Below are 15,368 nucleotides of genomic sequence, written 5' to 3' on the forward strand. Positions count from 1 at the left end.
GGGTGGCTTTACCGCTGTTACCAGTTTGTCCAGTGGCTCACCGTGCATAAAGCAGACAAAAACAAAAGCCCAATAATAAAATAAGTAAAAAAACAGGGTGATAATGTGGTAAAATCTGAAAATGTGGCTTTTTTTCTGGATTGGTTTTAAAAACACTGTCGGTTGGGTTTAGGGAAGGAGGAGGGTGGGTCAACTGATCAGTCAGTCAGTCTACAGTGGCCTCTGGTGGATTTACCTGAGAAGAGCAGGCACTTTTGAGATAAATTTTAAATCTGAAAAAGTGTACACAGCGGTGGATTTGCGAAAACAGATCCAACGCAAAATACATACCTCCTGGGTTTTATTTGGCGCTCTCCAGATATGTATTGGGGTACATTTTCAGGATGAGCCTGGGTTGCATTTATTTTAGTTTTCAGACATTCAAATACACATAACTACAAGCAAAACATAATATTTAAGTTTAATAAAATACACACTGATGTCTGTGGAGACGGTACTAATAATCGTTTTTAATACAACTGGTTGATGTGCTTTATTCATGCAAGATACAGACTGATTTGTTACTAGAATATTTTCTCTAATCCTCTCCCAGACAAACAGTTACTTACTTTCATGCATTTCAAAAGAAAATTATGAATAAACATACAATCATTATTAATTTGTTTAAAAGACAAAATTTGTTCTAACACATATCAGAATATCAGATATTTTACAATATAATTACAACATTTGACAATATTTACAGAAAAGGGCAAAAAGAAACAAAAAACAATATATACATAGATCACTGGGGCTGATGCATCATGTGATAAACTGGAAGCTTTGCCATGAGAACTTTAGGACAAATTGCATTCTAACGGTCAAAAAAAAAAAAAAAACATATTTATAAAAAAAAGAGAGAGAGAGACAGAGAGGGCACTGAGCTACATATCATAACAGAGATCATTAATATTATACACCACCATTCCAAATATGGTCAATTAGGGACTTCTATAGTCTTAACTATTGTGTAGATATCAGAGAACAATTTAACATATTGAATCAATGCTGTGTATGGCACTTTTAGGATAATTGGGGATGCTAATGAAGACTAGAACTATGGGCTATGGCCTGTAATCAGCAAAACATCAACTTAAAATCCTATTAACCAGCTGTGTAACATGAATCTCAGAGGTCCAGCATAATCAAGATTGCAACATTTCCACATGCTCACACTGAATTTAATGGAAAAAAAGTTAACGGAAAAGCACATCTTTGTGCAATGTGTACGATAAATCACCTTTCTCTCTATCAGAGCCACTGACGATGGCTCTCACAGGCCAGTTGCTGGCATCTGCTCTTACATATTAAATGCCCAGGAGTTTAATTAGCATAGGAGCCACCTGGATCTCTCTATGGAGTGAACATCTGAAACAAAAACAAATTCAGGTAGAAAAAACAACCTGTTACTGCCTGCTGCTTTATCACGCCGAAAAAAAAAAAAAAAACTCGAGAGGGATGGAGAGAGAGATTGAGGTGCACATCTGCTGGAGTTTAATAATACCTTTGTTTTACAGGTCTGTTTGTATGAATGTACACGGCTATAGCATTCTGCACACACTTCATCCTCCTACACACCATGCAAATTAATGGTTTGGATAACAGCAGGGTCTGTTTAGGTAGAGATGTATGAGTGAGTTTGTGCGCAGGAAAGAAGAGTGTCAATGTGTGTGTTCACCCCTGGGCTGTGTGTACTGTCAGCATGCACTTTTAAAAACAACACAGATTTAATTAAACGGAGGAGGAAAAGAACTGGGTCTTGAAACGATTGGCCAGATCTCACAGCCAGATTACTAGTGGCAATGAATGAATGAATGAATGAATGAATGAATGAATGAATGAATGAATGAATGAATGAATGAATTGTCTCTTGAAACGATTGGCCGAACTACTAGTTGCCCTGAATGAATGAATGAATGAATGAATGAATGAATGGGCTCTTGAAACAATTGGCCAAATTACTAGTGGCCCTGAATGAATGAAAAGAAAGAGCTGGGTCTCAAAACATTTGGCCATTTGTAATTAGTAATTGTCTTAAATATTATGAATGGAAATTATATTGGTTATAAATGGAAATTATATTTGTCCTTTGGGTTTGTACTAATAATGTTTTGCCTTCTATTTGTGGCATGCTATAACTAGGGCCAGATGGAATCTGCGGACATTTTTTTGACATTTCTGCGCATAATTTTGTTAAAAATCTGCGGATTTATGCAAAATGGTTTTGGTAGGATCTAGTAACTAAAACCTTAATATATGAAATAAAAAGTAATCATTTTTTAAACTTGTATTTAATTTTATAATGCAAAGGTAACACTTTATAATAACTACACACTATGAATCATTTATAAGGCATTAGCATCTAGTGAATTCATTATATATTAAGCATTACCTCTACATTAATAAACGTTAGTAAGTGGTTTATAACTGCAGCTACAAATGCTGTATTCTTGACTTAAGCAGATATATAATGTGCTTAATTGTATTTTCATACTTAATGATTAATTTTTGATTACTAAATTAATCACATTATTTACAAAACATTTGTATTTGAGTAGTTGAGGGTTTTTAGGATAATTCAGAATGAGTTAGTAAAAGATTAATAAACTGTTAAAATCAACATTTATATATCTTATTATTCAGACATATACTAATAGTTAACTAATTTGTTAGTAAATGCTTTATTAACTCAATTTCATGCAGTTTTGTGACCTAATCTAAAGTGAGGACTATTCATGCCTTACAAATGACATTTAAAGTCTCAGTATCAAATTTACAATAATCTTTGCAATTTTCTAAAAAGTAAAATTACTGTAAAGTTTAAACATTGCCAAAAAACAGGATTGTCAAAATACGACATAAAACTGGATAAAACAACAACAATATAATAATTTAACAACAAGATGTGTAAACTCTACAGTGATTTTAGAGAAGGTTGCAGATTTATTTTTCATTTAAATAATGTAGTTTATGTCATTTTTCCTGTTTAGAATATAACTGAGCCTTTGTCATTAATAAGGGATTTTTAAAAGCATAAATAGTCCTCACTTTACATGAGGTCACAAAACTGCATGAAGTTGAGTGAAAAAAGCATTTATTAACATACATAGTAACCATTAATATATGCCTGAATAATAAGACATATAAACGTTGATTTCAATAGTTTATTATTAATCATTTACTAACTCATTCGGAAGGATCCTAAAAACCCTCAAATACTCTTGAATAAAAATGGCTTGTAAAAAATGCAATGCTTCCTTAAATAATGAAAATTAAATCATTAACAAAGTATAAAAGTACAATTATTAAGCACATTTTAAATATGTTTGTAAGTCATAAAAACAGAATTTGTAGCTGCAATTATAACCTTCTTAATGATGTTTATTAATGCTTAACAGGTAATGAATTCAAAATTTGCTAATGCTTAGTAAATGATTTATAGTGTGTAGTTATTATAAAGTGTTACCAATATATCTTCTAAAAGACAGAAAATATTACTTTACAAAGTGTATTTTAAATCATAAATATTTTCATATTAGTCAATAATTTCACTGAAATTTGTTTAAAAACTGAATAAATATTAATTTTACACACATTTACAAGAAATAAACAGAATCAATGATGGGTTAAAAATCTGCCGAATTCTGTGTGCACAGATTCCGTGTGAACCTAGTTATAACTAATAAATCCTAATGAAATATGACCCAAAACACATTAGAAACTATTAAAATGTACTGGCTTTAATGAGCAAAATTAGATCATTTGTAATGGTGTTAATGGTATTTGTAGCGGAAAGCATTAAAATCTATTGAAATGGTTCCTATTGTTTTTTTTTTTTTTCAATAACCAGCTGAGAGAATATATTCTTCCCAATGAGTAAAAACCTATGAAGCAAACAAATAACATGGACTTAAAGTTAGTGTGTAATATCAGAAAGAAATGAAATAGTTCACAGCCTGTAGTTAGGAAAATGCCATACTGATATACTTCTCTCTCTTTCTGACAGCGCACAAATTGGATAGGTGTTATAGCACATGTGTGTGAAAACACCTTTCTCTGTCTGTCTCTCCCTTTGCTGATAAGTGTTTGGTGTGCGAATTCACTTGTAGTAAGGTGGTATATTCACTGAATCAACAGGAAAAGTGCACTTGTTGAGTGCAAGATGTGTCAAATTTAACCATGTAAGTAATGAGACCATTGGAGAATATGCATTGGCAACTAAAGCAAAAAAGTACAAAATGTACTTGAATGTGCTTTAGGTTAGGGGTTTGACTGATACCGTGTCTGGAGACCCTCTGAGATCTCAAGGGGGCTCTAGGTAATATGATATGGAAAAGAAGATACTTTTCTGGGGTTGTTTAAATGGATAGTTCATTCAAATTCCAAACTGAACGTTGTGTCATTATTTACTCATTTCTGTCACGATCGGTGAAGGGAAAAAGGAGCGAGGACCCAAGCGCAGAGTGAAGAAGGATTTATTAATAATAAAATAAAATAAAAGGCAAAAATAAACAACCCCGAGGGGGAAAACACTACTACAACAAACAATCAAACAAACAAACTTGACTGGGCAGGCACGACAAGGCAGGGCTGGACACACCAGGACAGGTAAACATCGACAACATATGATGACGAATTGGCACAGGACAGCAGACATAAGGGCTTTATAAACTGTAGGAAATTAACAAAAAAAACAGGTGAACACAATTAACTAATAATGGGTTAACAAGGAGGGTGGGACTAGACAATAGACGGGAGAGCGCATGACACAGAGAGACAACACAAGCCATGCGATCACATAACACAGGACAAGAACATGCGGCCAATGAGAGAACTCATCAACCGCATGTTCATGACAAGACGAGCACAACACTGAAGCATACGACAAAAAGCACGTGACCACAATGTAAACATCGAGCCACGTGCTTTGACAAAAGACGCAAGACACGAGCACACGATAGATGAACACCTTACTGTGCGCTCACACATAAGCAACGCGCATGCTTCATCTCAGCGCCAACCAAAACTGAAACCAACTAGACGGAGGCGCCGAGAATAAAGCAGCGCGATGCTGACAGAACAAACACAAACACTAGTACAAGAGCGCGCGCGTCTGACGGACGCAGAGCGTGCGCGGCCACATCAAGCGGCAGCGCGCACACTCTGCGTACACCCTTGACGGCGCGCAAGCACACAGAGACAGAAACAGGACCAGACATGGGTAGTGTCAGAGCTCTGCCACTAAAACAAGAATTTACAAGACCAGAGTGGCAGAACCCTGACAATTTCAAACCTGTTTGACATTATTTCTTCCATTGGAAAATGGAAGCCATTGACAACTATAACAGTTTGTTTTTACTATGGATGTCAGTGTTTACTTTTTTTTAATACTTTCACTGGTGTGAACTATGTATTTAGGTTGCGTAACAAAAATAGTAACATCTTTTCTCCAAAACTCATTGATGCAAGTGAAAATTATTACTGAAATCATAAAATTACATAGTATCCGTGATGTCACCCATAGGTTTCTGAAGAACACAAAAGAAGCTACCAGTAGGCGTGGCCAAAGGTCGCCATTTTGTTTGCGCGTCATTGCACTAACCTGGGGATACCAAACAAGTAAAAAATGGCAGAGCGTGAGTAGAGCTACTAGATGCCTGTTAGATTTTGCTTAGACAGGATTTTCTTTGCGAAAATGCCTAATATGTCATTCTCTGCGACTTGTTTGTTTTCTGACCACATGTGCTTAGTTACACACTATATCAAAAGTGTTTAGACTTTTAAAAACACTGTTGTAATACATTGAGCCATTAAGCACTGTTCTTATGATTTTTTTCTACAGGAGGAAAATGCAAATCACTTCCAAATACTTATACAATACAAATACAATAGTCTGTGTTGGTATATGCAAGGCTATTGATGAAATTCAAAAACTGCATGAAAACGCTTCAGATGACTGTTCTAGAGCCTACGACTAATTAATCTGTCATATTCTGGAGTGCTTAACAGGTCTAAAGAAACATTTAAATGATAAATTATCTTAAATAAAACAAATACATGTATAGATATGTTATACAAGTATATAATTTCACTCACTTGGGGCAGAGGCCATGTGAACAGTTTGTGAGCACAATGCACACAGCATGCCATATCATCTAAAAATTGTAAGAAATATTTTCAAAAAGGACTCTGTAAAGTCACATAAAACAAAACAAAAATACGATGTACATGCCGAGTTCAGCTGCTAATCAGCCGGAATCAGTTGAGGTGACAAGACGGTGAACAGCAAGACCTAGCTGTCACTCAAGTAGGCACGTCTTTTATTATGCACTTGATATAACTTAATCTAAACAAAATGGATGAGTTATAAAAAAAAAAGTCACCCCCCTCACAGTTCTCATAATATTAGCTATATGATCCAAAATCGTTCTTTGTACCAGGCTGTAAACACCTTTTTTTCTGCTGTAAAGTTGGCCATTTTAACAGTGGGGTCAATAGAAATCTGCTCTATTATGGAGCCAGGACTAGTGGAATTTCAATGAATTGCAGTTTCAGTTACTTCTGTATTTGCTTCACAAGCGGGAGGGTGCCACTTGGTAAATGTGTGTAGCGCTCGTTCCTCTAAATAATAAAATAAACAGCAGTTAAGAATGCATTGGATTATTGTGGAGTGGAGTATTGTCAAATACTACAGCAGTATTGTCAAATGATTACGATGCTAATTGCACTAAGTACAGCTTGATTATAATGCATGTTCAAGACTATAAAGAATTGGGTATGCCAGCCTATAGTCCTTTTCTTAGCATGGCACATTGACATTACTGAACAGTATCGCATTTCTCATTGCTGCTGGTTTCTGAATACAACAAAGCAAAATTAGTTTTATCAATACATTAACAAAAAAAGTAACTTTATCTTTTAACTTTAAAATCGATGTTTCTAAAGAAAAAACAATCATGTGGTGTAATGTTTTGGGTGACACGGGCAAAGGAGGCAGTTTTAAGTGCACTGAAAAAATTTATAAGAAAGATTAAAAAAAAAGTCAACTCAATTTAAAATTAATATTTTTTGTCGTTTAATTTAGGAAACATGTTGTATTTACTGTATATTATAATCCTAATATTTTGCACACATTTCTATAAATGAATTTTTAAACAAAATTATACAGTTGCATTTATATGTTTCATTAAGAAACCTATTCTAACTAATTAGACCTACAGGTAGAAGAGATCATTTAAAATTACTAATATTTTAACTTTAATATTAAATACTACATTATTAGGTATACACATATGTTATTACTTGTATATACACACAATAAAAATGGTTACAATTACAACAATGAATGCATATAAATTTTAATTTGAGGAAAATTGACATCATACAACTGCTTAAGTAACTGTGAAACTCCAATAAAATCGTCACATTCATATATTTTGATAGTGGCGCAAATGGCCAAATAGTTTTATGGTTCACTGTGCATCATGTACCATACATAAACGATGGTAAACAGGTCAATAAGTTAATACTTCTAGTGCACATACCTCAGTCAATGTTTTGGTGAGTGGGCTGCAGTCTGAGCAGCTGAGGCTGTCAGTAATTCCAGCTCCTGAGGGGGTTGTTATGTTAGAGTTTATAGGACCATGCAGCGCTATATTCCCTGCCTGAGACACCACCACAGAGACGGAGGCAGAGATGGAGAGACGGGGGACCAAACCACAGAGCTCATATGCCATTCCAGAGCAATCACACACACACACCGGCGTCTTTACTTTGCATACTAAAACTAATACTACAGCCACCACCTGCAAACACACACACACACACACACACACACACACACATAGTTAAGGGGCTAAACCAAGGGCTTTAATAGTCTGTGATTGATAAAACATGTCTCGCAGCAGCTTACTCATTGAATGAACCGGAGAGGGAAGGTAATGATACCTCTCAATACCCACTGGAGCTGGCTAAGCCACCCTCTGGGTAACGCTAATGTTTTCCTCTTGTGTTCCCATGGCCTTGCTGAAGCTGTGGAATGTTAAAAATAAGGCCATTAAAAAGTAGAGAAAGTGCAGGGAGAGGGATGACTTTGTGTTTGTGTTAATGTGTGCTGTGAGAAACAATGTAAAGTAGATATAAAAACCTTTTGTAGCTAGTTTTATCTAGTTATATGCACTCACACACACACACACACACACACACACACACACACACACACACACACACACACACACACACACACACACACACACACACAGCATACTTGTATATGTGTTGTATGAGTACTCTCCATAGGCATACTGTATTTTAATACTCTAAAAAAGGCTAATTTTATGGTCTTACCCTGGGCATCACGGTGGCGCAGTGGGTAGCATGATCGCCTAACAGCAAGAAGGTCACTGGTTCGAGCCCCGGCTAGGTCAACTGGCATTTCGGTGTGGAGTTTGCATGTTCTCCTTGTGTTCCCCGCATTCGCGTGGCTTTCCTCTGGTTTCCTTCACAGCTCAAATACATGCGCTATAGGTGAATTGGGTAAGCTAAATTAGGCGTAGTGTATGTGTGTGAATGCAAGACTGTATAGGTGTTTTCCAGCATTGGGTTGCGATTGGAAGGGCATCCGCTGTGCAAAACATGTGCTGGATAAGTTGGCGGTTCATTCTGCTGTGGCGACCCCTGATTAATAACGGGACTAAGTCGAAAAAAAAAAATAATAAATGAATTTAGGTTGTGATGTCAGGTGACCAAAATTCAAAGTCTAGCCAGAGTCTAATGACAAGGTTATTTTGACGTCCAATAGCGACACCAATTGATATTAATATTTAGTTGACTTTGGGTGGTGTTGGAAGGTGATAAAAATCCAGCATCTTAAACCAACATCTTATTGACATCAAATACTGATATTTATTCTTCCGGCATGGCAAACAAAATCCAATGTCTGATAGACATGATAGTGGTAACGTCCACAAAACGTCAAGCAATTAGATGTTGATATTTGGTTGATTTTAGTTTGCATTGGAAAGTGACAGAATCCAACTGTCATGATCACCAGCGATCAACTCCTGACAGATCACTTGTGAACTACATGTCTTGTTTAGGAACTACAACTCCCATTAGTCCATGTCACACACACCAGTTGCTGATCACGGCTAATTAGACACACAGCAGAGACTTGTGATCACTGATCAATTAGATTTTTTATGCACCACACATACACCAGTTTAGCATGTAACACTTGGATGTTGATGTACATTTGGATTTCTCTGTTTTGCCTGTTTGCTTTTGACCTTGACTTTGCTTATTGTTTGATCCTGTTTGCTGCCTATTTATACCTTTTTTTGACCATGGTTTTGGATTGCCCTTTTTTTACCAGCCACTTATGTTTGTCCCTGTTTGCCTTAAATAAAATATTATTTTATCTACACTTGGATCCTCATCTCCTTGCTTTGATCCTCGCATGCAACTCCAAAATCTGTCCAACTTTGGACACTGGTGTTGGGTTTTGAGGTTAACCTGATTTTTTTTCCATCCAAAATGCAACAGTCAACAATGTTGGGGTACAACCTCAATCCGATGTTGTGTTGACGTCCTGTGCAGTTCTGGGGTCTGTTCTTCATACCTTGCTTAAATGATCTAAGATGATTTGGAAGATCCTGGATCTTTTAATCTTGATAACTGATCTCTGGCTAATTTGATTCTTCAAACAAGTTCGCGAATCAGATTAAAATATCTGGATGAACTGACCTGAGATCGCTGCGTGCGTTGTGAAGGACTGATCTATCGACCCTCGAAATCATGATCAGCAATGCAACAATTGACTGACGGTACCAGGTTGACCAGGTTTAAGCAACCAGAACTGTTGCTATGACAACAACTCTCAGATCAGTTTTAAAGAACGATATGATCCTGGATCCTTAATAACCAAATAACCAATAACCAAATCCAGCTAAAGCTGCGATCACACTGGACTTTTCCTCCCATAGACTTCCATTCACACGCACGCAAATGCGTCAGACCGGAAACGTGGGGTCATGCGTCAAGTTTCGCAGGTTGCTGCGATGCAAAGTTCAAGCTTGGTGAACGCTTACCTGCGAAATCGCATCACTTGACTGTGTGAGACCAATCGAGGATCAAAACATGACCACTTTGGACAGAAACTTAAAACATGGAGCAATCGCTAGATTTTTAAAATGTCTGAAAAGCTTGTTTAATCCCGCCCATTTTCTCAGCGCCGCATGACAGAATATCGCATGCTCAAACTCTAATGTGATCACAGCTTAACTGAGTAATCCACATGCGAAGAATGGACGCCTGGGGTGTGTTTCCCAAAACCATTGTTACCCACTAAGGTTGCCAGTTGTCATTACTAGCATAGTTTGTTCATTTGCCGTTTCCCAAATCCATTGCTTTAATGAGCATTTGCAAACTGCGTTGCAAATTTGAGAACTCGCAACTACATGTCTGGAGCTGTAGTTAGAAACATAGTTCCTGGCTATGTTCTATTCCCACTACCCCCCCCCCCCCCCCCATATACCCTATTCATTTAGAACATTCTAACATTCATAGTTGGAATGATTAACAATAAAAAAGCATTAAGGTCATGTCTCTTAGGTGTAATTTGCTTTCAAAGCATTTTTACAGTTCAGTTATAGTTTTTACCAAATCTAATTTGATTTTATTTTAAATGAGTGTTTGTGTAAAACAATATAGTTTGCATAAATAAATTATGGGGTTCTTCTCTAAAGTAGTTACTCAACCCAGTTAAGAGCATCATTATGGGCATTTTACGCCATAACTAACTTGGTTCAAGCGATGAATCTGCGACAGAGAAACCACGGGTTTTGGGAAACACTCGTCATTACATAGTACTTTTCATAAACAATGCATTGTACTATGATAGTTCAGCTGCGAGTTCTGTTGTTGTTTAGGAAACGCACCCCTGATTGAGTAGCTCTATGGACATCTGGTTGGGTATCTTTTAACAACTGTTTTATGAACACCTACACATCTCCCAGCTACGTGGTCACAACAAAATATAGTTTGTGTCCTTGAATGTATCAGATGGAAAAAAAATGGGAAGAAATGATTCAATGACTCCCCCAGTCATGTAGTTAAATGAATCATTTGATTGACTCTCAGAAAGACTAGTCACCACATGAGACATTTTAGGATGGAAGGTGAATGAAAAGGAAACTCTAGGTTTTTCTGTTTTAGAGTACATTTGCTGAGAAATTTTAACTGTTTTACAAGACAAGCCTTTTACTTCCATTCTTTGTTTTAGTGACTTACTGTAGGTTGAATTTCGGCTCAAAATTCGGTTCTGATGTTTAAACAGTACAACAATACAGGTTTAGGATATCTCATTTAATCCTTAGAGTTAATAAATTGCATAAATAGATCCAGCTTTCATGTTTTATACTGAGACAATTTGCTAGATATGTAGATATGCACATCACCATTAACTCATCCTGATGAACCCGTGTTTAAATGTTTCATGTTGTCTTTGACGTGAATTAGGAGTTCATGAATAGTTAAAAAGGAGTTTATGATGATGTGCTCCTCCACGAAAAATCATGATATAATTATACCTTAACATATCATGAGTTCATGATGATAAAATAAGCATAAACTAATGTGGTAATTAATAAAATAATTAACAAATAATCCTGTACTAACCAATAATTAAGGTAGCCGTTATTCACACATGAACTCATGTGACTTGTAGTTAACGTTAGTTGACGATTAGCTCATGCATTAACTCATCATTAGTTCATAATAAAGTAATGTTTCCATATTAACATATCATTATTAGTGTACTGCTATTGTAAAGTGTTACTACTAAGTCTTCCCGTTTTGACTCCAACTCAAGCAAAATCTGCTTGCCTCTTGCTAGGTTAAAATGCACATCACATTGCTTCTTCACTGCTTTAGAGGATTTTTGTTCTGTCTGCATCATCTGTCAAAATGATACAAAAGTTTGCATTGCAAATAATAATTTCAGTGTTGCTTCTATTTAGGAAATAATTGGCAATCTTTCTTTTGCAGAGTCAAAATATCAGTCTCCTTCCTTCTAGTCATTTTACGTTCGCTTTGCTATATGCTAGAAAAACTGTCTACCCTGTCTTTGATGTCCAATCCAACTATCTCAAGGTAACACTAACAAAATAAAACATCCTATTATTGATGCTGCAATTATAACTGATCCAGCAGCCCTTTTCTCTGCCTTTTATTCACACAATCACATATTTACACTCACACAAACGTTATCATTTCCCCCCGCGAGACGTGAATTTGATTATCTTCTGAATAGATAATAAGCGCCGAAGATGATTTATAATGTCATTATCGACGAAGGCATTTTTACAGCATCAATATAATCATATTTCATAAAGTCCATTCCTCCACGACAATGAACGTCCAACTTTTCACCAACAATATAAAACGATCAAAACATCCAGAATAATTATTTTCAAAACAATCACCATGCGGAAAGCGAGAGAGAAAGCCTTTTTGCAGAAATGTAATTTGATTTTGCTGGAGGCAGATGAGTCAGAGGCTTTCGGAGCGCAGCAGGAAAAAAGACTGACTGCGAACAGCCTGCAAAAGACATCTCTAATTTTCCGACAGTCATATGACTGGCCATTTTTAACCTGCCTTCACCCTCTCCCGCATTCCCTCATTTGCATACAGGGAAATGATAACCTGGAGATGTTAGACTACAGAAACAACAATATGACGGGTGGTGTTAATTTCTGCCTGGCTATGAAACAGAAATGCGGCATGAAGGGAAATGTGAGAAGTATGAAGTCCGTCTGATCTCAGCAGCAGTTTGCGTACTGTTGCCAAATACCTCAACGGCGGCAGACGGCGCATCGAGACGAGGCTAACAACACTTTCATTAACCCAAACATGCCACTTATGCTGGTTAAACAACCTTAATGGAAAATAGCAAGAGTCTTTCTCCACGTGCCTAGTTGAAGTGGGTATTTGGTGGGCACTTCTTATTGACAATCTCCCTAAAAGGGGAGGGGAGGCAGTAGAAGAAAAAGAAATGACAGGTTGTTGCTTTGGTTTGTTCAACATGACAGTAAATCTGTTGTTAGGCTGGTATATACATGAGCTGAAACTAAACAGGTCTTCTGGGTAGAACAGAAACAGCTGCTCTCATGTGGTGATAAACAAGTACGCATGCACACCAAATAAACTCAAAGACACTCATTTAAAAGATTCTGGAACATGATAAAAGCAAAAGGTTTTGAAAGCAGGTGTGGAAACTCTTCACAGAAATATTATCCTGTCTGTGGCAAAGACCCATCACATTTTTAAGTCCAAATGAATTCAATGTGGGGAAAGACAATGAGATAGAGTTAGATTTATGTCCTTTTTAAACCCCATGAAAAAGAAATATAATAATAATAGAAAAGAATCATTGTAAAATTTAACTAGATATCAGGTAACTGTAGTTTTGGGGAGTCTAGTGTGTTTTATCTATAATGTCTGGCTAAGATTATTTGGTAATGTGATGTACTTACATCTTAAAGCTCCAAAACTGCTCACAAACACATAGGGCCCTATCATACAGTCGGCGCAATAAGGTGCAAGTCAAGCATGAAGTAATTTGTTGCTATTTTCAGACCAGCACAACTAATTTTTATGTTTTGCGCCACTTTATTTAAATAGCAAATCTACTTGCACCACATTTAAACTTGTGTGCGCCTAAAAAGGGGTGTGTTAGGGCGTTTATCGTTGGCACGTTGCCATTTTGAGTAACTGAAATAGATTGCGTCTAAAGTCTAGCACAGAGTGTGTTAGTTACTATGCACATTCCGCTGAGGCGACCCCAGATTAATAAAGAGACTAAGCCGAAAAGAAAATGAATGAATAAAACTGAATTTAGAAATAGTTTTGAAACAAATATTTGCACTTAAACAAAATTAATTATGTAGGCTAATGGATGTCTTCAGTGGAGTACAACACAGTTTCCTTATCCATAGAGTAAAAGTAAAGAGAAAGTGAAGAGGCCAAATGGACCATGTGCCATGATGCAAAAGATATTTTTCTGTCATTAAAATAACAAAAGTGGATTTGGACACTTTAGACTTTGCGCTTTGATCTTTAAAATAGAACACATAAGGGGCACCTTGATCATATAATTTTTTTTGACATTTAGGATTTTAAATCAGGATGATAATGACTATACTAATACTTGCACCAAAGAGACAGCTAAAAAAAAAGTTGCTGTACATGTTTATTAGACAGCAGATATGAAGAAGTCACAGAATTTGGCCACGCACACCTGTTTGTATTTAACAGAAAAAAAAAGCCTGTTGAGCAAAGTGAATTGGACAAGCTCTGGATTGCAGAGCAAGTTTCAGCTTCTCAAAATAAAATAAATACAGTACAACTTGTTATTGCCTACCTCGGAAAAACGAACTCAGGAAACCCTAAGAACACAGAATACTGTATGTCCTGTGAGAAATGAGATCTTTCCTAGTTCATCCTAATGGTCACGTGACCACGCATTTTTTTAACAGAAAATTATTTAAACATTACAGCATTTATTCAACATTTTTTGTTTTTCCTGTTTTTACAATATTTACCATGCCTAAAGACCTTACAAATATACGTTGCACAATACAAATAAATCAGATTTAAATATGAATTTTATCAAATAAACAACTTTATTGCATTTATGCCTTTAAGATTTTCATGGTAATGTTTCGTCACTTAAACTTTCACAGTTTCATTTAGGGAAACTCCCAATAGTGTCTGGATGCAGCCTTTATGATGCGAGCTAAGATTGCATCACTCAGCGATGCAATGTCAGACACAATGCACTTAATGGAGTGAGTGACGTCACTGTGAGAGATAGAGTTAGGGGAGCGCATTAAAAAGCATTGGATGCAGCACAGATTGCACTGCACCAGGTCTGCTTCTAGACCCTTCTCGAAACTCCTAAGATAAAGTTATATCTCTGAACTTTAACTATAAATCTTTATTAAATTAAGTACTTCCCATCTCCTTTATTTGGGTGCAATGACTTCTGGGACTTCTCAAACTAATTTTGTGCTCAAGTCTGCATCGATGTGTCCTCGATATCAAGAACTTTCACGCATCCTCTGTTCTTGTGGTTTTTGAGTTTTGGCAGTTGATGATGACGTTACACAGCACGAGGATGCAGGACCGCTGAAGAATGCATAGTGAGAAGCAGCAAGTTAGTAAGAGTTGGATGAGCTGGTTCAGGTGTGTCTTATTATGGTTGGAGCTAAACTATGCAGAACAGCGGCCCTCCAGGACTGAGTTTGGGCATCCCTAATATAAACTTTCTC

At 36.5% G+C, this 15,368-nt stretch overlaps 1 protein-coding gene across 1 annotated transcript in view; it reads right to left on the reverse strand.

The window, feature by feature from the left end:
• The window catches only part of abcb6b (ATP binding cassette subfamily B member 6 (LAN blood group) b), a 143,054-nt gene extending 135,210 nt beyond the window's left edge, over positions 1–7,844 (reverse strand). The window contains exon 1 of the mRNA XM_073912547.1: positions 7,584–7,844. The gene's annotated coding sequence lies outside the window, so the exon portion shown is untranslated. The remainder of the gene's footprint in view (positions 1–7,583) is intronic.
• Between the last annotated feature and the right edge of the window lie 7,524 nt (positions 7,845–15,368).

Source organism: Danio rerio, chromosome 9 (genome assembly GCF_049306965.1).
Source record: "Danio rerio strain Tuebingen ecotype United States chromosome 9, GRCz12tu, whole genome shotgun sequence".
NCBI classification, from domain to species: Eukaryota; Metazoa; Chordata; class Actinopteri; order Cypriniformes; family Danionidae; genus Danio; species Danio rerio.